At 39.7% G+C, this 24,330-nt stretch overlaps 1 protein-coding gene across 3 annotated transcripts in view; it reads right to left on the bottom strand.

Moving 5' to 3' along the window:
* The window catches only part of Prkg1 (protein kinase cGMP-dependent 1), a 1,217,686-nt gene that overhangs the window by 407,016 nt on the left and 786,340 nt on the right, over window positions 1-24,330 (bottom strand). The gene's annotated exons all lie outside the window — the stretch shown is intronic.

Raw genomic sequence — 24,330 nt, 5'->3', positions numbered from 1 at the left:
AAATAACATTTTCCTTATGTTTTTCATCTAGAAGTTTTATGGATTTCAGGTTTTACCTTCAAGTCTTTAATTCATTTGTGAGTGTAATTTGTATGAGGTGTGTAATGATAGTCCAGTTTTCTTCTTGCCTCTATGAATATTAAGTTTTTCAACAGTCATTTGTTTGAAGATAAGCTCCTATTCACTTTATGTCATTTGGATGCTTTGTAGAAGATCAGAAATGTATGGGTTTTCTTCTGGGCTCTCAATGGACTTAATGTCTTTTCTTTAAAATAAAATCTATGGATTCATTAATTAAGAAAAATATTTCTTTTAAAATTAATTAATATATAGTTAATATATGTAATTAATAATTACATATAATATTTTTTACATATTGCTCAAAAATATATTAATGAATTACCTGCAGGAAACTTTCAGGCTTTGTGAACTGCATTCTCTTAAAATGTTTCAGTCATTTAAGCTTAAGAATAAGCTAAATATTTTAATTAATATTTGTTTCACAGTAACAAATATTGGTGAAAATTTGAAACATATCTCTCCCATAATTTGGTAGTAGTATGAACTGGCTCATCCACTGGGATATATGATATGATATATCTATAAAAGCTAAATGTATGCCCCCACTGTGACCCAGACATCTTGTTTTGAAGTATACATTTAAGAGAAATCAAAACAGAAACTCACTAAAAGACTGCTCAAGGTCATTTCCAATCATTTTATAAAAACCTGCAAGACTGGAAAACACCCAATCTGGGCACAAGCCAGCGTGTGTTGTTAGGAAAATGGATGAGCCAAGTTGATATCTTAACTTAATGGAATGCAGCAACATAATAAAAAGTGAGCTATATATTTACTCAGTAAGAGAGATAACTCCTCAAGATATAAAATTGAGCAAAGTCAACCAGGGACTGGTTGTACATACTGAACAATTAGATTAACTTGACTTGAAGCAGATAATACTAGTCTCCAATGGAAGAATTCAGAACTCTGGCTACCCCTAAAGAGGGTATTAATTGGGAATAGGCTTTGGGGGCTTTCCAAAGACCTAGGCAGCTCTTCTATCTTGACCTGGTTAATGTTCACATCAATATATAAGGATTGTAAAAATAAATTATTTCCAATGTTTGAGGCAAATTAGAAACGTTCAACTTTTATCTTTCTTCATTAGAGTTACAAAGGACTAGTAGACTCACTCTTTATGACCATGTAAGCCCCATGATATTTTGCTTACAACCAAAGCACAGATTTTCTTTATAAAAGTTCAAGTCGTCTCAGTCTCTTCCATGATTTTCCCCTAACACTGTCCCCACTGTCTGCAAATGATCCAGTAGGTCCTCGCGCTCCACAATCGCGGTGAGCGACCATGAACAAATGCGTCTAGGCTGTGCAGCCTCTCATTTTTTTTTTTATAATTTATTTTTTATTAGGTATTTTCCTCGTTTACATTTTCAATGCTATCCCAAAAGTCCCCCATACCCACCCTCCCAATCCCCTACACACCCACTCCCCCTTTTTGGCCCTGGGGTTCCCCTGTACTGGGGCATATAAAGTTTGCAAGTCCAATGGGCCTCTCTTTGCAGTGATGGCCGATTAGGCCATCTTTTGATACATATGCAGCTAGAGACAAGAGCTCTGGGGTACTGGTTAGTTCATATTGTTGTTCCACCTATAGGGTTGCAGTTCCCTTTAGCTCCTTGGGTAATTTCTCTAGCGCCTCCATTGGGGGCCGTGTGATCCATCCAATAGCTGACTGTGATCATCCACTTCTGTGTTTGCTAGGCCCCGGTATAGTCTCACAAGAGACAGCTATATCTGGGTCCTTTCAGCAAAATCTTGCTAGTGTATGCAATGGTGTCAGCGTTTGGAAGCTGATTATGGGATGGATCCCTGCATATGGCAATCACTGGATGGTCCATCCTGTCATCACAGTTCCAAATTTTGTCTCTGTAACTCCTTCCATGGGTGTTTTGTTCCCATTTCTAAGAAGGGGCAAAGTGTCCACACTTTGGTCTTCGTTCTTCTTGAATTTCATGTGTTTAGCAAATTGTATCTTATATGTTGGGTATCCTAAGTTTCTGGGCTAATATCCACTTATCAGTGAGCACATATTGTGCGAGTTCCTTTGTGACTGGGTTACCTCACTCAGGATGATGCCCTCCAGGTCCATCCATTTGCCTAGGAATTTCATGAATTCATTTTTTTAATAGCTGAGTAGTACTCCATTGTGTAAATGTACCACATTTTCTGTATCCATTCCTCTGTTGAGGGGCATCTGGGTTCTTTCCAGGTTCTGGCTATTATAAATAAGGCTGCTATGAACATAGTGGAGCATGTGTCCTTCTTACCGGTTGGGACATCTTCTGGATATATGCCCAGGAGAGGTATTGCTGGATCCTCCGGTAGTACTATGTCCAATTTTCTCAGGAACCGCCAGACTGATTTCCAGAGTGGTTGTACAAGCTTGCAATCCCACCAACAATGGAGGAGTGTTCCTCTTTCTCCACATCCTCGCCAGCATCTGCTGTCACCTGAATTTTTGATCTTAGCCATTCTGACTGGAGTGAAGTGAAATCTCAGGGTTGTTTTTATTTGCATTTCCCTGATGATTAAGGATGTTGAACATTTTTTCAAGTGCTTCTCAGCCATTCGGTATTCCTCAGGTGAGAATTCTTTGTTCAGCTCTGAGCCCCATTTTTTAATGGGGTTATTTGATTTTATGGAGTCCACCTTTTTGAGTTCTTTATATATATTGGATATTAGTCCCCTATCTGATTTGGGATAGGCAAAGATCCTTTCCCAATCTGTTGGTGGCCTTTTTGTCTTATTGACGGTGTCTTTTGCCTTGCAGAAGCTTTGCAATTTTATGAGGTCCCATTTATCGATTCTCGATCTTACAGCACAAGCCATTGCTGTTCTATTCAGGAATTTTTCCCCTGTACCCATATCTTCGAGGCTTTTCCCTACTTTCTCCTCTATAAGTTTCAGTGTCTCTGGTTTTATGTGGAGTTCCTTAATCCACTTAGATTTGACCTTAGTACAAGGAGATAGAAATGGATCAATTCGCATTTTTCTACATGATAACCACCAGTTGTACCAGGAACACTTGTTGAAAATGCTGTCTTTTTTCCACTAGATGGTTTTAGCTCCCTTGTCAAAGATCAAGTGACCATAGGTGTGTGGGTTCATCTCTGGGTCTTCAATTCTATTCCATTGGTCTACTTGTCTGTCACTATACCAATACCATGCCGTTTTTATCACAATTGCTCTGTAGTACAGCTTTAGGTCCAGCATGGTGATTCCACCAGAGGTTCTTTTATCCTTGAGAAGAGTTTTTGCTATCCTAGGTTTTTTTTTTATTCCAGATGAATCTGCTGGTTGCCCTTTCTAATTCGTTGAAGAATTGAGTTGGAATTTTGATGGGGATTGCATTGAATCTGAAGATTGCTTTTGGCAAGATAGCCATTTTTACAATGTTGATCCTACCAATCCATGAGCATGGGAGATCTTTCCATCTTCTGAGATCTTCTTTAATTTCTTTCTTCAGAGACTTGAAGTTCTTATCATACAGATCTTTCACTTCCTTAGTTAGAGTCACACCAAGGTATTTTATATTATTTGTGACTATTGAGAAGGGTGTTGTTTCTCTAATTTCTTTCTCAGCCTGTTTATCCTTTGTATAGAGAAAGGCCATTGACTTGTTTGAATTAATTTTATATCCAGCTACTTCATTGAAGCTGTTTATCAGGCTTAGGAGTTCTCTGGTGGAATTTTTAGGGTCACTTATATATACTATCATATCATCTGCAAAAAGTGATATTTTGACTTCTTCCTTCCTTTCTAATTTGAATCCCCTTGATCTCCTTTTGTTGTCTAATTGCTCTGGCTAGGACTTCAAGTACAATGTTGAATAGGTAGGGAGAGAGTGGACAGCCTTGTCTAGACCCTGATTTTAGTGGGATTGCTTCCAGCTTCTCACCATTTACTTTGATGTTGGCTACTGGTTTGCTGTAGATTGCTTTTATCATGTTTAGGTATGTGCCTTGAATTCCTGATCTTTCCAAGACTTTTATCATGAATGAGTGTTGGATTTTGTCAAATGCTTTCTCAGCATCTAACGAGATGATCATGTGGTTTTTGTCTTTGAGTTTGTTTATATAATGGATTACGTTGATAGATTTCCGTATATTGAACCATCCTTGCATCCCTGGGATGAAACCTACTTGGTCAGGATGGATGATTGTTTTGATGTGTTCTTGGATTCTGTTAGCAAGAACTTTATTGAGGATTTTTGCATCGATATTCATGAGGGAAATTGGTCTGAAGTTCTCTATCTTTGTTGGGTCTTTTTGTGGTTTAGGTATCAGAGTAATTGTGGCTTCATAGAATGAGTTGGGTAGTACCTTCCGTTTCTATTTTGTGGAATAGTTTGTGAAGAACTGGAATTAGGTCTTCTTTGAAGGTCTGATAGAACTCTGCACTAAACCCATCTGGTCCTGGGCTTTTTTTGGTTGGGAGACTATTAATGACTGCTTCTCTTTCTTTAGGGGATATAGGACTGTTTATATCATTAACCTGATCTTGATTTAGCTTTGGTACATGGTATCTGTCTAGAAACTTGTCCATTTCATCCAGGTTTTCCAGTTTTGTTGAGTATAGCCTTTTGTAGAAGGATCTGATGGTGTTTTGGATTTCTTCAGGATCTGTTGTTATGTTTCCCTTTTCATTTCTGATTTTGTTAATTAGGATGCTTTCCCTGTGCCCTCTAGTGAGTCTGGCTAAGTGTTTATCTATCTTGTTGATTTTCTCAAAGAACCAGCTCCTTGATTGGTTGACTCTTTGATTAGTTCTTCTTGTTTCCACTTGGTTGATTTCACCCCTGAGTTTGATTATTTCCTGCCTTCTAACCCTCTTGGGTGAATTTGCTTCCTTTTGTTCTAGAGCTTTTAGGTGTGTTGTCAAGCTTCTAATGTGTGTGCTCTCTAGTTTCTTTTTGGAGGCACTCAGAGCTATGAGTTTTCCTCTTAGGAATGCTTTCATTGTGTCCCATAAGTTTGGGTATGTTGTGGCTTCATTTTCATTAAACTCCAAAAAGTCCTTAATTTCTTTCTTTATTCCTTCCTTGACCAAGTTATCATTGAGAAGAGTGTTGTTCAGTTTCCACGTGAGTGTTGGCTTTCTATTATTTATTTTGTTATTGAAGATCAGCCTTAGTCCATGGTGATCTGATAGGATGCATGGGACAATTTCAATATTTTTGTATATGTTGAGGCTTGTTTTGTGACCAATTATGTGGTCAATTTTGGAGAAGGTACCATGGGGTGCTGAGAAGAAGGTATATCCTTTTGTTTTAGGATAAAATGTTCTGTAGATATCTGCTATATCCATTTGTTTCATCACTTCTGTTAGTTTCACTGTGTCCCTGTTTAGTTTCTGTTTCCATGATCTGTCCATTGGTGAAAGTGGTGTGTTGAAGTCTCCCACTATTATTGTGTGAGGTGCAATGTGTGCTTTGAGCTTTACTAAAGTTTCTTTAATGAATGTGGCTGCCCTTGTATTTGGAGCATATATATTCAGAATTGAGAGTTCCTCTTGGAGGATTTTACCTTTGATGAGTATGAAGTGCCCCTCCTTGTCTTTTTTGATTATTTTGGGTTGGAAGTCGATTTTGTTAGATATCAAAATGGCTACTCCAGCTTGTTTCTTCATACCATTTGCTTGGAAAATTGTTTTCCAGCCTTTCATTCTGAGGTAGTGTCTATCTTTTTCTCTGAGATGAGTTTCCTGTAAGCAGCAAAATGTTGGGTCTTGTTTGTGTAGCCAGTTTGTTAGTCTATGTCTTTTTTTGGGGAGTTGCATCCATTGATATTAAGAGATAGTAAGGAAAGTAATTGTTGCTTCCTGTTATTTTTGTTGTTAAAGTTGGCATTCTGTTCTTGTGGCTGTCTTCTTTTAGGTTTGTTGAGGGATTACCTTCTTGTTTTTTCTATGACGTGGTTTCCGTCCTTGTATTGGTTTTTTTCTGTTATTATCCTTTGAAGGGCTAGATTCGTGGAGAGATAATGGGTGAATTTGGTTTTGTCGTGGAATACTTTGGTTTCTCCATCTATGTTAATTGAGAGTTTGGCTGGGTATAGTAGCCTGGGCTGGAATTTGTGTTCTCTTAGTGTCTGTATAACATCTGTCCAGGCTCTTCTGGCTTTCATAGTCTCTGGTGAAAAATCTGGTGTAATTCTGATAGGCTTGCCTTTATATATTACTTGACCTTTTTCCCTTACTGCTTTTAGTATTCTATCTTTATTTAGTGCATTTGTTGTTCTGATTATTATGTGTCGGGAGGTATTTCTTTTCTGGTCCAGTCTATTTGGAGTTCTGTAGGCTTCTTGTATGTTCATGGGCATCTCTTTCTTTAGATTTGGGAAGTTTTCTTCTATAATTTTGTTGAAGATGTTTGCTGGTCCTTTGAGTTGAAAATCTTCATTCTCATCCACTCCTATTATCCGTAGGTTTGGTCTTCTCATTGTGTCCTGGATTTCCTGGATGTTTTGAGTTAGGATCTTTTTGCATTTTCCATTTTCTTTGATTGTTGTGCCGATGTTGTCTATGGAATCTTCTGCACCTGAGATTCTCTCTTCCATCTCTTGTATTCTGTTGCTGATGCTCATATCTATGGTTTCAGATTTCTTTCCTAGGGTTTCTATCTCCAGTGTTGCCTCACTTTGGGTTTTCTTTATTGTGTCTACTTCCCTTTTTAGGTCTTGGATGGTTTTATTCAATTCCATCACCTGTTTGGTTGTGTTTTCCTGCAATTCTTTAAGGGATTTTTGTGTTTCTTCTTTAATGTCTTCTACCTGTTTGGTTATATTTTCCTGCAATTCTTTAAGGGATTTTTGTGTTTCCTCTTTAATGTCTTCTACTTGTTTAGCAGTGTTCTCCTGTATTTCTTTAAGTGAGTTATTTAAGTCCTTTTTGATGTCCTCTACTATCATCATGAGATATGCTTTTAAATCCAGGTCTAGCTTTTCAGGTGTGTTGGGGTGCCCTGGACTGGGAGAAGTGGGAGTGCTGGGTTCTGATGATGGTGAGTGGTCCTGGTTTCTGTTAGTAAGATTCTTTCGTTTACCTTTTGCCATCTGGTAATCTCTGGAGTTAGTTGTTATAGTTGTCTCTGTTTAGAGATTGTTCCTCTGGTGATTTTGTTACCCTCTATGAGCAGACCTGGGAGACTAGCTCTCTCCTCTGAGTTTCAGTGGTCAGAGCAGTCTCTGCAGGCAAGGTCTCCTCTTTCAGAGAAGGTGCACAGATATCTGGTGTTTGGACCTCCTCCTGGCTGAAGATGAAGGCCCAAAACAGGATCTTTCCCAGAAGCTGTGTTGCTTTGGCCTGTGCAGACTGCCCTCCACGGAGTCCCGGAACCAAGCTGGCTCCCGCGGAACCTGAGGCAGAAGCCTCTCAGGCCGGGTGGACACCTGTGCTCTGACCAGGAAGGTGGCTGATTGTCTGGAGCCGAAAATGGCGCCGCCTCAGAGGCTCTGTGGCTCTCACCTGTCCCAAAAACTGCTGGCCTCTGTATTCCACACTCTCACCTGTGCAGACTGCCCTCCGCGGAGTCCCAAAACCAAGCTGGCTCCCGCGGAACCTGAGGCAGAAGCCTCTCAGGCCGGGCGGACACCTGTGCTCTGACCAGGAAGCTGGTCGGTTGTCTGGAGCCGACAATGGCGCCGCTTAAAAGGCTCTGTGGCTCTCGCCTGTCCCCCTCTCATTTCTAATGTGTTCTGATTACATCTACCCCATCCCCTGCTGTCAGAGGGCCCAGAGGTCCTTAAAATCAGGTAGAAAAATAGAAAGGCAGTCAAAAAGAGTTCATAAAAGTTTAACAAAAGGGTGCAATGCTAACTTAGCAGCAGCGTTTTAAAGTGTGTTTATAACATGGAAATTATTATGTAAATGTATTGAAGAAGAAAAATGCTGTAGGTACAACCATCAAATAGATATCAATAATTATCTTACATTAGTTATCTTTGGAATATGGCATCTCAATAACTTTTAATTTTCAATTTCAGAAAATAATTAGATTATCCAGAGTAGGTGTCGGATCCCCTGTAACTGGAATTACAGATAGTTGTGAGTGAACATGTGGGTTCTGGGAGTTGAACTTAGGTCCTCTGCAAGAGCAACAGGTGCTCTAATCTACTGAGCCATCTCTCCTGTCCCAATTTCAGGAAATTTTATAAGATAAATTTTTGTAAATTTTTAATTATTTCTTAAGCATTAAAACTAGGATAGGCGAGATGGCTGGTTGCATAAAGTACTTTCTGAATAAACATGAGGACCTGGACTAGGAACACCAGAAAATGGGGGTGCAGCAGCATGTATCTCTATCCCCAGCACTAGAAAAGGGGAGACAGGTGATACAAAAGTAATGCTGGCCAGCCAGTCTGGAAAAAGCGATCTCTAGGCTCAGTGAGAGACCTTAGCTCAAAAATAAATGAATACAGAAGGAAAGAAAGAAAGAAAGAAAGAAAGAAAGAAAGAAAGAAAGAAAGAAGAAAGAAAGAAAGAAAGAAAGAAAGAAAGAAAGAAAGAAAGAAAGAAAGAAAGAAAGACAGAAAGAAAGAAAGAAAGAAGTGGAGAGCAACAGAGGAAGACATTTGACAACAATGTGTGTCCTCCACCCCCACTCCAATATACACAAACACACAGGCATGCACATATGCATACACGCATGCACATATGCGCGCGCACACACACAGACACACACACACACACACACACACACACGAATAAAGAAGCAATGGTTTAGGAAAATGTTCATTCTTTCTGTGGATAGCTCAGGGGTTAGAGCACTGGTCTTGTAAACCAGAGGTTGCAAGTTCAAATCTCACTGCGCGGCCTTCAATTCTCTTTTGCTGGGCGTGGTGGTGCACGCCTTTAATCCCAGCACTCGGGAGGCAGAGGCAGGCAGATTTCTGAGTTCGAAGCCAGCCTGGTCTACAAAGTGAGTTCCAGGACAGCCAGGGCTATATAGAGAAACCCTGTCTCGAAAAAAACAAACAAAAAACAAAAAAACAAAAAACAAACCAAACAACAACAACACAAAGCACCATCTCTGCTTCCCCTGTCATGATTATAATGTCAATCTCAAAGATGGCGCAGAGCTGGTCTGCAGCTTTCCTCAAGCGATGCATTTCCTTGATACATCTAAATCTGCAGTCACATGCTTTTCAGCATGGCTCATTCCCTGATTCTCTGTTTTATGCACAGATTCTGCTCTTTACATACACACTTAATCTGTCACCATGTGCCTGTGAGGCTTGAATGGCTTCTCCCCCCATTGCTCTTCAGATGCCACCAACATTCTATCCAACTACAGGGTCACTCTCTCCACTTGATCACTCTTGTCCTCCCTGAACCACCCCTCAGGCTCTCATTTCACACTTGGCTTCCATCAACTGTGGTCAGGCCAAATTGACAGACGTTGGTGGCAGGAAGACAAGAAGCAATCCAGGTGAGACTGAGATAAGCGTTCTCAGTAGCCTCTTGGAATAAATGGGATGAGGAACTCAAAAGCCAGCTTTCCAAAGCAGAAAGACAGATAGATACTTGAAAAGGTGCACAATACTCTTAGCTGTTGATGAATAAAAATTAAAACATTCTTTGTAAGTCTGTCTTATCCCGGGCAGAATGACTAGCCATGTCATCAAGGAAACCAGGAATGACAAATGGATGTAGGGAAGAAGAAACTTGTCTTCATTGCTGGGGGAAATGCGATCTTGTTTAGACACTATGGGAAATGGTGTGATGACTCCAGAGAAAGGAAAAATGGAACTACCATATAGCTCAGGTGTATCACTTTTATGCCAATCAGGTTTATGCCAAAAGGGTCCAGTCAGTACAATATACAGATACACGATTGTTTCTACACTGCTCACAACAGCCAGTGTAGCCACCAGCCTAGGTGTTTCCCGAAAGACAAATGCCTAAAGCTAATGCGGTACAAACCCAAAACGGAATTTTATTTAGCTGTAAGGAAGAATGGAATTATAACATTTGCAATAAAATGGATTAAACTGGAAATCATTATGCTAAGTGAAGTAAGCCAGACTCAGACAAATATTTCATTTCATGTTTTCTTGCCAATGCAGACTCTAGATTTAAATTTTACATAAAATATATTACATATAAATTCGTTATCATATGAACAGGAAAGAGGGAAAAAAAGCAGCTATGAGAGAAGATGAGGAAACCTAAAGAAGAGAGAAGGATAAGTAATTGTTTGTGTGCATATGTGTGTTCACGTGTGTGCATGTGAGTGTGCATTCCTGTGCTTACACGTGCATACTTAAGTGTATATGTGCACATATGCATGTGCATAGATGTGTATATGAATATACTGTATATGTTCATATTTGTGGGCATATGTGTATATATGATAATGTGTGTATATACATATATGTGTATGTGCATATTTGTGTTTATGTACATGATTAAAAGGGTGTACATATGTGTGTATGTCTGTTATGTGTATGTGATGAAAGAAAATGGGGAAGACAGTGATAGCAGTTGGAGAAAAAATAAGAAAAATGTATGATAGCTCTATCTAAAAATGATACAACAAAACTATTTGTTTGCATGCTAACCAAAATATTACTTAGAAAAAAATATAAATAAACTAGTATCACCTTTCTCAAATGCCATGTCAACAAACCTTTCTACATAGGGTCTGACTCCCTACCCGTCATTTGTGGGACAGCAGTGGGCTGTTGTTTTCAGAATGTAAACTGAGAAAGCAAGAACATGAAGGGGTAGGGAAAGAAGACAAACAGCAACAAGGACCCTAAATCTCCCTCAAGTCCCTGTGCCCGTGATGCCCAAGTTCCGTTGCAACAGGATGATTTACATACAGATTGTAGTAAATGTATGCAGACTATTCACACTTGTAGGAATTTTTGAGTGCTTGAGTTATAGTTCTTGAATTTTTATTTTTTTAGTGCATTATTTCTCTCTCTCTCTCTCTCTCTCTGTGTGTGTGTGTGTGTGTGTGTGAGAGAGAGAGAGAGATCTGTGTGTGTGTCTCTCTCTCCTCTGTGTGTATATATATCTGCATGTGCACATGCTCTTGCATGCACACAGTCATTCACTTGCTGTGGTACCTGTGTAGATTTCAGAGGACACCATGACAGAGTCAGGCCTCTCCATTTACCACATGGGTCCTGGTGACAGAATGCTGGTCACTGGGCATTGCAACAAGCTCCTCTGCACACTGATCCTGCTCACAGGGGCAAGTCCTTCCTTAACTTTTAATGATTCCCCTATATTGCTTCACTTCTTGGCTCTATTCATATTGAACATATCTGTGCATTTAATTTCCTTTAAAAAAAAATAAAATAAAACAAGCCAATCCATCCTCCCAGGCAACTTTTATTTATCTTTGTTTATGCAACAGGCCAGACCTCAAGTACTTTTGTGCAAACACAAAATGCAGTATTTACCTATTGGACTATATCCAGTACATTCTGAGAAAACAGAATTTATTAAAATCCTTAGAAAGCGTGGAATAAATTTACATTCCCTGTATTTATAGCATAGCAGAAGTTGTGTTGCCTAATTGGCATCCTTCTAGGCTTCAGCACAGATATTCTGTTACTTAATGTACATGCAAAAGGTAAACCTTAAGCATCCCATGACTAGTAGGATAATCTAGAAGAAATCATTCCTTCCCCTGGGGGTAGGAGTGGTGGAGAAGGGTGATTCCCAGAGGGGGACTTGCCCTCAAAAGAGAAGGGGAGGGTGGAATGGGGATCACTGTGAGAAGAGGAGGGGCTGATATGGGGTTGTAAAGTGAATAAATAAATTGAATTTAAAAAGTTAACAATTCGGGTGCTGGAGATATGGCTCAGTGGTTAAGAGCACTGGCTGCTTTTTCAGAGGCCCTGAGTCCAAATCCCAGCAACCACATGGTGGCTCACAACCATCTGTAATGGGATCCGATGCCCTCTTCTGGTGTGTCTGAAGGTACAGTGTACTCACATACATAAAATAAAGAAATAAAAAAAGATTCCTTTCTCTTATTTTTTTTTTTTTTTTTTGGTTTTTTACGAGACAGGGTTTCTCTGTATAGCCCGGGCTGTCCTGGAGCTCACTTTGTAGACCAGGCTAGCCTCGAACTCAGAAATCCGCCTGCCTCTGCCTCCCGAGTGCTGGGATTAAAGGCGTGCGCCACCACGCCCGGCTCTCTTATTTTTTTAAAAGTTCATTTTGTATATGGAGAGATAAATTTACATATATGTACATTTGTGGTGCATGTATGTGTGTGTGTGTGTGTCTTTCTGTGCAGGTGTGCATGCATGTGTTTACGCACGCTTGCACCTGCATGTTTTTTATAGACACCGATTCCAAAACTCAATACTAGGAACTTTCTTCACTAGTTGAAATGTATCAAATAATGACACTTCCAACATACTGGGCTTCCTATTACTTCTATTCAGACATTTTTATCATTTTTATATACAAAGCAATGCTCGTCTTAATTCCATAAAAAAATGAAATTATAAGTAGTATGCTTGATCCTCTGACATAGCTCCCTTCCGGAAGTCAGCTTCAAACAATTTACAGAACAAGGCATTTGAGGCTGGTTCTTGTTTTAATCGAGTTGTGTAGTGCTTGAGAAATTACTGCTGCCATGATTCCAACTATGTCCTCAGCAAAGTAGACAGACCAGCATCCTCCAAAGGTTCAGTCAAAATGTCATGGTGTGTACAAGGGACGGGTGAGCCCATTTTGTTCCTTCACTGCTGAGTGCAGTATTCACAGCTCGGCACAGAGTCCTGTGAAGAAGCAGCAGGCCTGCTGCTTCTCTATGGCATGTGGTCCCCTGCTCCCACCACTGAGGCAGAGAGCAAGACTGACTAGCTCAGAGAGCCTCAACCCGAGGGAAAAAAAAAAACAAGATCTTAAACTCTGCTGTGGGAATTCACCTCAGAGAAAACAGAGCGCTAAACCATGTTAATTCAATTTCAAGCAAAACCAAACCAAACCACAACCTGCAGTGCTTGCCCCTCGTGTTCAATACCTAGTTGTGCTTTTAAAAAAGAATCCCTAATCCAAGGCAGCTAAGATTTACCAGCTAGGATGCTTTCACGTCTATTCAATCTTCTATTCCCTTTCTCCCTCAGCAGCCTGTTCTCACCCTACTCCTGATTCTCTCCCATATTTCTCAACAACTTTGAGGATTAAGGATTCTGTAATAATAGAAGTGAAATCTGCACAGTTCAACCTAAGAGACTTGCCTTTCTAATTGCCCCCAATAACCTGTTGTTAGTTTCTAAATATATTCTGTATATTCTTTGAACAGAAGAGATGTATATGTATGTGTATATATATATATATATATATATATATATGTGTGTGTGTGTGTGTGTGTGTGTGTGTGTGTGTGTGTGTGTGTATAAATACAAAAGCACTCAGGGCCATCTTCTTTATCCTTTGTGTGTAAAATCTTTCACAAAATATGAGCACAGAGAAGCACTTTATGAATGATACAGAAATGAAGTAAGCCCCACCACAGAAGTAATTTGTAAGACTCAAAACAATAACAAGATGGGAGAATATTGTATTGCTTTATCACATAGATGTAGCTTCTTTATTTTTTATTAGGTATTTTCTTCATTTACATTTCCAATGCTATCCCAAAAGACCCCCCATACCCTCCCCCGACTCCTCCCCCCCCCCCACTTCTTGGCCCTGGCGTTTCCCTGTACTGAGGCAGATAAAGTTTGCACGATCAATGGGCCTCTCTTTCCAATGATGGCCGACTAGGCCATCTTCTGATACATATGCAGCTAGAAACATGAGCTCTGGGGGATTACTGGTTAGTTCATATTGTTGTTCCACCTATAGGGTTGAAGACCCCTTTAGCTCCTTGGGTAATTTCTCTAGCTCCTCCATTGGGGGCCCTGTGATCCATCCAATAGCTGACTGTGAGCATCCACTTCTGTGTTTGATAGGCCCCCGCATAGCCTCAGAAGAGACAGCTATATCTGGGTCCTTTCAGCAAAATCTTGCTAGTGTATGCAAAAATGTCAGCATTTGGAGGCTGATTATGGGATGGATCCCCAGGTATGGCAGTCTCTAGATGGTCCATCCTTTCGTCTCAGCTCCAAACTTAGTCTCTGTTACAGAGACAAAGATGTAGCTTTTTAAATCCCAGAGTATCAAGCAAGTGTCCTTAAGAATACAGTGAGAAATTGGCTTACAACTTCTAGAGAGACTCATCTCTGTAAAGCCAGGTGGGTCAATGTGTTATGTCCCTCATCTGGGGCCCTGCCTTCCTCTGGACTAAATAGGATCTCCTCAACTATGACATTCATTATAACCACAAAAAGATAAATCATAATTGTTAATTATTTGGGGGAGTTATAAAATATGTGGAGATGGCAATATCTATACATAATGTGGGCTGATGAACATTTTGAAAAATCAACATATAATTATGCAAATATCTGAGGTCACACTGTCTCTCCTTTTTATAAGGCATCACTATTGAGACATTTGTGCAAATGGTGGATGACAACATGAAATTAATGGCCACTTTTCTATTTATCTGCCGCTTGTGGCATGCTTAATGAGAATAGATCTGAAATGACAAAACGGTCTTCAAGCAGCCATGCTTGAAAATGCAGGATGGCTGTATCTCTTTATTTATTCTTCACTTTCTTTCTCTTCAAATTAGAACCATGCCAGTTTTGTCAAGCTTAATTCTAAGGAAGGTTCTGAGTCTTCAAGTAAAGCTTAAATGCTTAAATGCTTAACAGGACTGTCACGTATTCCTTAGAACTAAAGAAGACTAGAAGTCTTAAAGCTGTACATGCGCCATATTTTTATAGATATTTTTTGCAAATTATTAAGAAGTCTAAAGGACACGATTTCATGATTTTGATTATCCAGAATGTGGTCTCTCTAAGTATGACTGTCCCTTCACTTGCATCGTCTTCAAAGACCTGTAGGGCCCACCCTAAGCGAGAAGAAACCTCAGCCTGAGCTTCAGGAACTCATCCTTAGGAGAGTGAAACCAGGTAACAAAAGGAAGACACTGGCCCCAAAGCATTAGTCTCTTAATATCAACTTTAATCCCAATGCCTGCTTAGCTTCAGAGCATGGACTGCAAACTATAGGCAATTTCTCCATCCAGCTGACGTGGGTCTAAGACATCGCTGTGTTAAGTATCAGTTAAAGCAATTGTACTCATGCTGATGCTGAGCGTGCGTTTCTGAAAACATATTCCAGGCGCATAGAGAACACGAAGGACAACAATGCTGATATTCAGCAGAAGAGCACGGCTACCGTGGAGACTAAGGGATTGCCAAGACCAGGTCAGCATGCTGTGGAAATCTCAGGCAGAATCCATGTCAGCTTGATGAGAAGAAGCACAGAATATGGGAAGTGATGGCACTCAACCTCTACATCTGGGATACTAGCTGTGTAACCTAGCTCATCTCTGGGCACCTGGTTATTCACATCTGTAAAATGGAATTAGCCATGCTTCTTTTATAGAATTTTGTTGGGAGTTGACTAAACTAATACATGTGAAATACTTTGGACATTGTTTGGCATATACTGAATAAGTATTTACTATTGTTTTATTTATCCTAATTTTGATCCCTCATTGTGTGAAGGTTTTTAATCACTAAGTCTAACTCTGCTAAAATTACAAACCTATGATTGGTAAAACCACGATTCAAACCCAGACATCCTTCCTATCGGTTAGTCAAAAGAATACTTAAAATACATCATATTATGTCTTATGTTGTGATTCCCCAGGCAGCATAACTTAACTCAGAATAACTTGTTAAAAAGGTGAACTTTCAAGCTGGGCATGGTGGGTCATGCCTTTAATCTCAGCACTGGGGAGTCTAAGGCAGGCAGATCAATCTAAACACAAGGCCAGCCTGGTCTACATAGTGCATTCCAGGACAGTCAGGGCTACACTGAGACCCTGTTTCAAGCAACATACATACATACACATGTACATATGTACATACATACATACATACATACACACATACATACATACAGTAGCAAACTTTATCCAAGCATTTCTATAATCCTATCTCTTCTTCCCTCCCTCTCCTCCTCCCTCCCTCCCTCCCTCTCTCAGGATGCTGAGGCAGAAGAACTTTGAGTTAGATGTCAGATAGGGATATACAGTGAGTTCTAGGGCAATGTAGAATATATAGTGAGACAGTGTCAAATGAAAAAAATTTAATAAAAATGTTCACATTTCCTTAACCTAACCTCACACCTGTCACTTAAAATTGATATACGTAGGCAACTGTGTACAGTTATTTTCTGTTTTCATGGAGGTTATGACAACTTTAACAAGAGTCTTAAAGAATATTCTACAAGAATTGTGTAACAATGGAGCATATGCTTAGTCAATCAAACTTGGAGAGAATTTTACTCTGGAGATTTTGAACAAAAGATAGTTGGCATTCTGGGACAGCTAAATTTCAGACTTTCTTCTAGGTGACTTTGAGCAACTGTCATAGTCACAGGCTCAGTTCTCCCATCAGTAAAATGAGTAACTTCATATTACTGTTTTATCCCTGGCTATACCTGTTCAAATATGATGCAAAATAAAAGTATTGGAAACAAGGTGAAAAGCACACATCTTAATTCTAGCACTTAGGAAGTGCATCTCTGTGAGTTCAAGGCCAAACCTGGTCTACACAGTAAGTTCGAGCCAGAGCTACAGAGTAATATTCTGTCTCAATAGACAGGCAGACAGACAGATGGGCAGATGGACAGATGGATGGATATATGGGTGTATGGGTGATTGAGTGTTTAGGTGGGTGGGTGTCTGTGTTAGATGGACAGATGGAATGATGGATAAATGAATGGATAGACAGATGACAAGGCAGCTTGTAGGAGTGTTGATGAGAAATATGCCTTTAGTTTTTAAAATTGGATATGAGGAAAAACTTGTGATGGGTTTCCAACTCCAGAATAGAAGAGTGAATGTAGAGACAGAGGAATATAAAGCCTACACAAGACTAAATTAATGGTAAAAGTGTCCTCTTTGAAGGCAGGAAACACCATTAATCCATCATTGTTTAATTTCCTATAGTGAGAAGATCTCATTAGAAAATAAACTAAACCTGAGAGCAGATACGATGGAATGTCCAGATGACTGTGAATTCACTAATCCACATTACTGTCTAAGCTGTTTCTTTAGGTAAGCTGGTTTTGGCTCAAGATTCTATAAGTTCATCTACAACATGTACAAAAAGATTAAATTATACTGTAAAAAATTTTTTTAATTCAAAGTCATTTAGTTCTTACTAGTCAATCAGATCACAGGAGTAAAATTATATCTTCTGCCAATGACAGGTGGGACAGAATCTCAGATATGGCAAAGCACAGCATTTATAGAGAGGCTTAGAGAGGTTTGAACTTAGCTATAGGCTATATGAAGAAGGTCTCAAAATGCTCTTTTATTCTTCATCATGAATATTATGATATCCATGGAAATCTCAATAACAACATTATACATGGTACCTAGGGATGATAAGCCTACCTTTTCCATGCATATATAAATATCACATATATTGTTTAACACTAGAGCTTTGCAAAGGCTATCTCATTCTCTTGAAGCTTTGCATGCAAAACTGCAAAGGCTCTCATCTCATACTGGACCATTATTTCTGGTTAGTTATCTCCCAGGATCCAGCAGTTCCTGGAAAAAGGCTAAACCATAAGTATCATAGTTGTAAATTTCAAAAACACCTACAATGTTTTTAATGGTTAGAAAGTGAATTCAAAGCCAAAAACTTACCTGTATCCTTCAAAGGTCCCAACTACAACACTCTGTCTATTTAACATAACATAGCCTTGACAGTTAATAATATTCAATTTACGTGTCCTGTGGATTTCCCTAGGAGGCATAAAGAAATATCTATTTGTCCAAGATACGACACTAACACTCCACAGTATTCCATTCAAGTACAGGATGGTGAACCAGTGAGTTTATTTAGGTTACTTACAGAAATATGTTTGTCTCACCACCAAACGAGTCCTTTTCCTTAAAATGGCAGCTGGGTTGGCTGCTACACCATTAAAGAAACTCCAGCCCCAGCCAACCTACTTCATCCAACTTATTCTATTGGCCCCTGAAACAACAGCTGGGCCAAGATGAAGCAGTGGCTGTATCTCAGATAATCATCTGGTGACCCTCTCTCGTGCTTCCAGGATAACTTCACTATTTTGCTAAAGACTTAGCTATCACTGCATTGGCCTGTTTTATTTGAGTTTGGATTTTGTCGTCTTCCTTCCTTCCTTAATTGTTTTCTTTTTGGATTTCTGAGGCAGGTTTGAGGTTGGCCTCAAACTCATGATTATCCTTCTTCCTCTTGCTCCCAAATTCTGGAATTACATAATCTACCACACCTAGTTTATTCTGCTTATATCACTGCCATGCCTGTAGGACAAGCTCTTCTGTAGATCATGCCAGCAACTCTGCTTCTGTAGATGGGAGGTGCGCATGCTACATTCAGAGGAGATATCTCCAGTCTTATACCAGAGAAGAGAAATCAGAGAGTTATGGCTATCCTAGGGAATTCCAGGGCCGATTTTCAGCCACAGTAGTTGTATCTGGTGTGCTGGTTTCCTTGTAGACTGCATTGTAAAATTTCCTCTCAAAGGCAGAGGATGATGTACACAGAGGGGAAAGATAGGAAACAGAAGACCATGTGACTGAAGCAGTCAGAGAATGAGAAAGGAGAAGAAAGGGAGGGTAAAGGAGGGAACAGTTGGGAGTCAGGGTCTTGGAGGAAAGGATAGACCATGGTGACTTTCTGTTCAAGTAGTAGAAACTCACAGAAAAGTTTTGTGTAAGAGGATAATGTGTGCCTTTCTTTCATACAAAATCATCCTCTCAAAGAAAAAGAAAAGTTTCAAAGTCCCTCCTGTATCTCTGTTCTGTCAGTGAAGCAAGTAACATAAACCATGGTCTACTATCATCATCACCATCAAATCATCATGATCACGATCATGAACTGTGGTCCACCACCATCATTTTCCATCATCATCATCGTCATCATCATTGTTATTGTCATCAGCAACAATAACAGTCATGGTACGTCTCCACATCATCATTATAAACCATGGTCTATCACCACCATCATCACTACCACCACCACCACCACCACCATAACCTCCTCCTCCTAATCATCATCATCATCATGTCATCATGACCATCAAACTATGGTTCATCACCACCATCATCAAACCACCATACTTGGAGTTAAAAGAACTTTTTGGTTCATATCAGCATATCCCACCGGTCACAGAGTTATACCCTAATGTTCCAAGAGCAGCACCAGAGATATGCTCAGAGAGAAGCAGTGTAAATTAACTCTGGCAGCCATTTGGTTCATTTTCCAGAAGTCATAGCAAATGGCAAAAATAGTGTTTGCCTGACAGCCATCCTGCCATGCTTCCTCACACTGCCCCTTGAGCTATTTTTATTCCTCATTCGTTACTTTATTTGACTTACTTTGCATTATAACAAATAGTAACATCTGTGTTTACATCAGGGCGTGTGTAACACAGGCAGAGTGGAAATAACTAAATAACGATCCAGAGTCACAGTCTGGTGTGGCATTGAACAGCAAAGAGGGGACCGAGCTGTATTAATGACAGTTACAAAAAGGGCAAATAAATATCAAAATAAAACTGAACTTTGACAAAAAGAAGCAAAAACATTCTCTACTAGCAGAACTACTGGCCATTTACATAGATGTGCATGGTGTGAACTGGAGTTATCCAAGATAACTCTATACCTGTCGTAAAGATTCTGCAAGGCTAACACTGATAGCTAGAGTGTTGCAGAATAGAAAGAGGAAAAAATTACCGCATGCTATGTCTATTCCCTTAGTAGCCATTCGATGCCTACCTCTAGCTACATCTGACCGGACATCACTATGACTATCTGGAAGATGTACTAACTTAATACGGGACCATCTTCCAGCAACCCAGAAACTGAGGATGTAATCGGATACTGTCTGAGATGTGTAACAGAGATTCCCTTGCATTGCTGTAACCCACCTGCCTGGTGTTTCTACCCATGTGTTTGAAAAGCGCTTTGATGGATGACTTCCCTGTTCTGCTACTGAAAAACTTGTGACAACTTTTCCACATTAGACCTTGGTATTTAGGGCAACCTTATTATTGCTTTTCTTATTGGTTATTTTTGTTTGTGTGTGTGTTTGTTTGTTTTTGAGACAGGTTCTCACTATTTGCCTCACTCTCCCTGAGTATTAAGATTAAAGGTATGTGCCACCCACCAGGCCCATCCTTGGACAACCTTAACCCATGTTCCTGAGCCATGGTCATTCCTATTTGACTCAGAACGAACTACTTCTTATTCTCCTTGGGTGGAGAGTTATCTTCTCAAAACACATGTGCATATTTAGAAAAACAGGGGTGGTAAATAACCAAGGGAGATGACCCTGGCACAGCCTGACTCTCTTTCCATCCTGCCACCTCTGATGTCCCCTCTTCTAAAGGTGCTAGAACGTAAAATGAGATCCCCACTGAGAATTATCATATATTATATAATATTAATGTGTTATCATTTCGTAGAGCTTTTTTCAAGAACTATCACAATTACTTTGCCTCTTCATCTACAGCAGAAAATTTCAGATCAAAGTTTTATTTAGCAGACACAGAGAAATTCACTCCTACTCTTGCCAGAGAGCATTAAAGTGAACTTTAAAACTGGGCAGTGGTGGCACACGCTCTTAATCCCAACACTTGAGAGGCAGGGGTAGGTGGATTTCTGAGTTCAAGGCCAACCTGGTCTACAGCGTGAGTTCCAGGACAGCCAAGGCTACACAGAGAAGCCCTGTCTCAAAAAAAAAAAAAAAAAAAAACAACAACAAAAAGTGAACTTTAAAATATTCGGTCTTTTTATAATACTAAGCTAGGTAAGTCTTTGTAAACATGAAGTCCTAAAGAAAATGTTGGATTGACTTGACCATGCAAAACTGTGTTTTCCATTATACAAATTAGTGGCAAGTAACTGTGCTTTAAAAATAACAAATTGGGCAATAAATGATTTAAATTCATAGCAAAATTTTTAATTGATTTGAAATTCTGAGTTTTGGCAATATTTTCATCATTTCCCTTGGGTGTTGCTATCTTCCTTCCTTACCCCCCACTTCTACTTTAATTTACTTTTATTTTATGTGTATGAATGTTTTATCTGCATGTACATCTGGGCACTACACAAGTGCAGTGCCTGCAAATGTCAGAAGAGGGCGTCAACTCCCGAGACTGGAGTCACAGATGTTTATCAGGTACCATATGGGTTTGGGAAATTGAACTTAGGTCGTTGTAACTTGTGAGCCATTCTCTAGCCCTGTTGTGAATTTTTTTTAAAGAAAAGAAAGAAAAAAAACTCAGTGGTGCAAAGAATAATTATTCTGGTACTGTGTGGGAAGAATGAATGTTCTTCACTATTTGAACTTCATGATCATGTGCCCTGCACCATAGCACAGGGCTTGCGCTCATTAGGAGACTATTCTTGATTTAATGCTAGACTGCCATCATGAGATTTTAAACAACTTTTTTAAAGGTAGGAGCCTGTATTAACATTTGCAGTGAACCTTGAAAAGTGTAATGGCATGTAAACTACCTGCAAAGCAATATACCTTGTGCCAGAGGAAAAGAATACAATGCCTAAGAAATAGCCCTCACACTAAAAAGTTTGCAGCTTAGAAGTAGGAATAAGAATGGAAAGAGAATTATAATCAAAGAAAGTGGGCAGTCAAATATACAGTAGAGGTGGAACTCCAGAGAGCAGAGGAAGAAGACAGCTTCATGGCTAAGATCAGCATCTGTGGGAGAGTGAACCTTTCACTGGATTCCAAAGAAGAAAGAAGACTTAAGCAATGAGGACATGGAGGGAAGACAGATGAGCATGGGATTGGAAGCCTAGGACAGGGTCAAGGTCACAGGGTCAGCGGTGTATCTTGGGAGCCCCAGCCGAGAAAACTAGCTGGCAACTTCTAGAGACCAGACTAGAACATCCAGCCACTGAGACTATGAATAACCTAACACTAGCTGTGAGCTACCGAAGGGCTGTAGAGATGGAGCCACTAAATCACAGCCACAGTTTTAGAAGATTAAGGCACACACAGACGGGCACTTTGCCAACTCTCTAGGCTCTCAGCAGCACTGTGCCATTTTGCATACAGTGTGTGCTTGTTTCGCACAGTGGCTGAATGCAGAGTGACATCAAAGTTAGTTAGTAGTGTCCACTTCTCTTTTATTCTGTCAATTCAGCTTGCCTTAAGCCAACTAACACCAAAGATCACTCACTCTAGAGAGCCATTAATATTCAGAAAGTCAAAACACATTATAAAACTAAGTTTGGTCTGATTACACACACACACCCCTCCATCCTCAAAAACAATGCTAGTAGAAAGATCTCCCTAGAACTGTCTGAAAGAGCATTTGATCGGCACTCGGCTCATTCCTTGAGATTACAAATCCATGGAAGTTAAAATCAACATGTTAAGGACTCGTGCTGAGATATTCCAGACAAATGACAAGCTCTAGCCCCACACAAGCATTTCATTAATTACCAAGTGAGGTTTTTATTAGAGTGCTGTCAGATCAATAGTGTCACACTTTATGACTTAAAATGAATATGTATTCTCTCTCTCTTTATCTCTCTCTTAACACTCTCTCTCCCTCTCACACACACACACTCACACATACACTCTCACACACACAAGCACACATACTCACACATTCACAAACACACACACAAACACACACACACAAACATCCACACTTACACACACACACTTGCACACACTCACACATTCACATACACATACTCACACATTCACACACACACAAACATTTACACACACTCACATTCACATACACACATACACATTTACACACACTCACACATTCACACACATACTCACACACACAAACACAAACACACACTCACACACAAACACATAAATTCACACACACAACCACACATAGTCTCACACACACAACCACACTCACACACACAAACACACACACACACACTCACACATTCACACACATAACCACACACTCACACACACAACTACACTCACACACACACTTACACGCACACATACACTCACACATACTCACACACACAACCACACACTCACACACATTCACACACACAAACACACACTCACACACAAACTTACACATACACACACACACTCACACACTCACACACACACACACACATCATTGAACATGCATTTGTCCTTTTCACATAAATATGGCATCTAAAAAATTTAATTTCCTTTCAAACTATACTGAACTTCAAAAGAAATTTATTTTTCCACCTCTCCTCATCTAATCACACTGAGGGAAACAGAAAACACCCTGCTGACATTGAGCTATTTTAATATATTATTACTTGATATCAAATTAGAATTTTATTGTCCCTTCAGCAGGAATATAACGAAAAGATTTCATGTGGAAATGAAAAATGTATAAAAGATGAGGCAGAAACAAAATTAATTAACAGAAATACCCAAGTAAGGGACATTAAAATTGCATCTTAAGAAACCTCAATAGAAACCTGTTAAGATGTATCACTGAAATAAAATATGAATTTGACTTGTTAGCTCCATTTTAACCACATATTTGCAGAAAGGGAAACCGTAGAACTAAGTTTAATATTCAAGCTCTCAAAAAGGAAACCTTATTATACACTCTATTTCATATAATCTGCACATTGCTATTCAACAATTGAAACAAAACATAAAATAATAAAAAGTGTATATGCGCAGATGTATACGCATGGTGTGTGGGGGGTGTATGTGGAGAGGATGTGCACACATGCACACCAGCAAGGCAAGAGGTGGGCATGTAGGTGTGCATGTAAGGTGTCCTCTATCCCTCTCCACCTTATCTCTTGAAACAGGGTGTCTCACTGAGCCTGTGGCTCTGAGTTTTAGTTAGACTGGCTACCAGCAAGCCTCTCTCTATGCCTGTCTCTGCCCTCTCCCCTCATGCGGAGGCTGCAGACATGTGCATGGCCACGCCCAGCTTTTCTTCATGACCTCGTTTGTGCAGCAAGCATTCTCAACCCCTCAGCCATCCCCAGCTTTATTTTTTTATAAACGAATTGTAAGCAAGACAAAATATGTTTAAAGTCACTAGAATTGTCCATGTCCCTTTTAATAATGACCTTATTAAATTCAATAATATATGTTAAAGTTTAATGGTAGTGAATATCTATGAGCTTCTAAGAGGAGACAT

Source organism: Mus caroli, unplaced genomic scaffold, assembly GCF_978045245.1.
Source record: "Mus caroli unplaced genomic scaffold, Mus_caroli_1 scaffold_20, whole genome shotgun sequence".
Taxonomy (NCBI): domain Eukaryota; kingdom Metazoa; phylum Chordata; class Mammalia; order Rodentia; family Muridae; genus Mus; species Mus caroli.
Note: the sequence above shows the minus strand (reverse complement) of the source record. Positions and strands in the feature narration are given on the sequence as shown.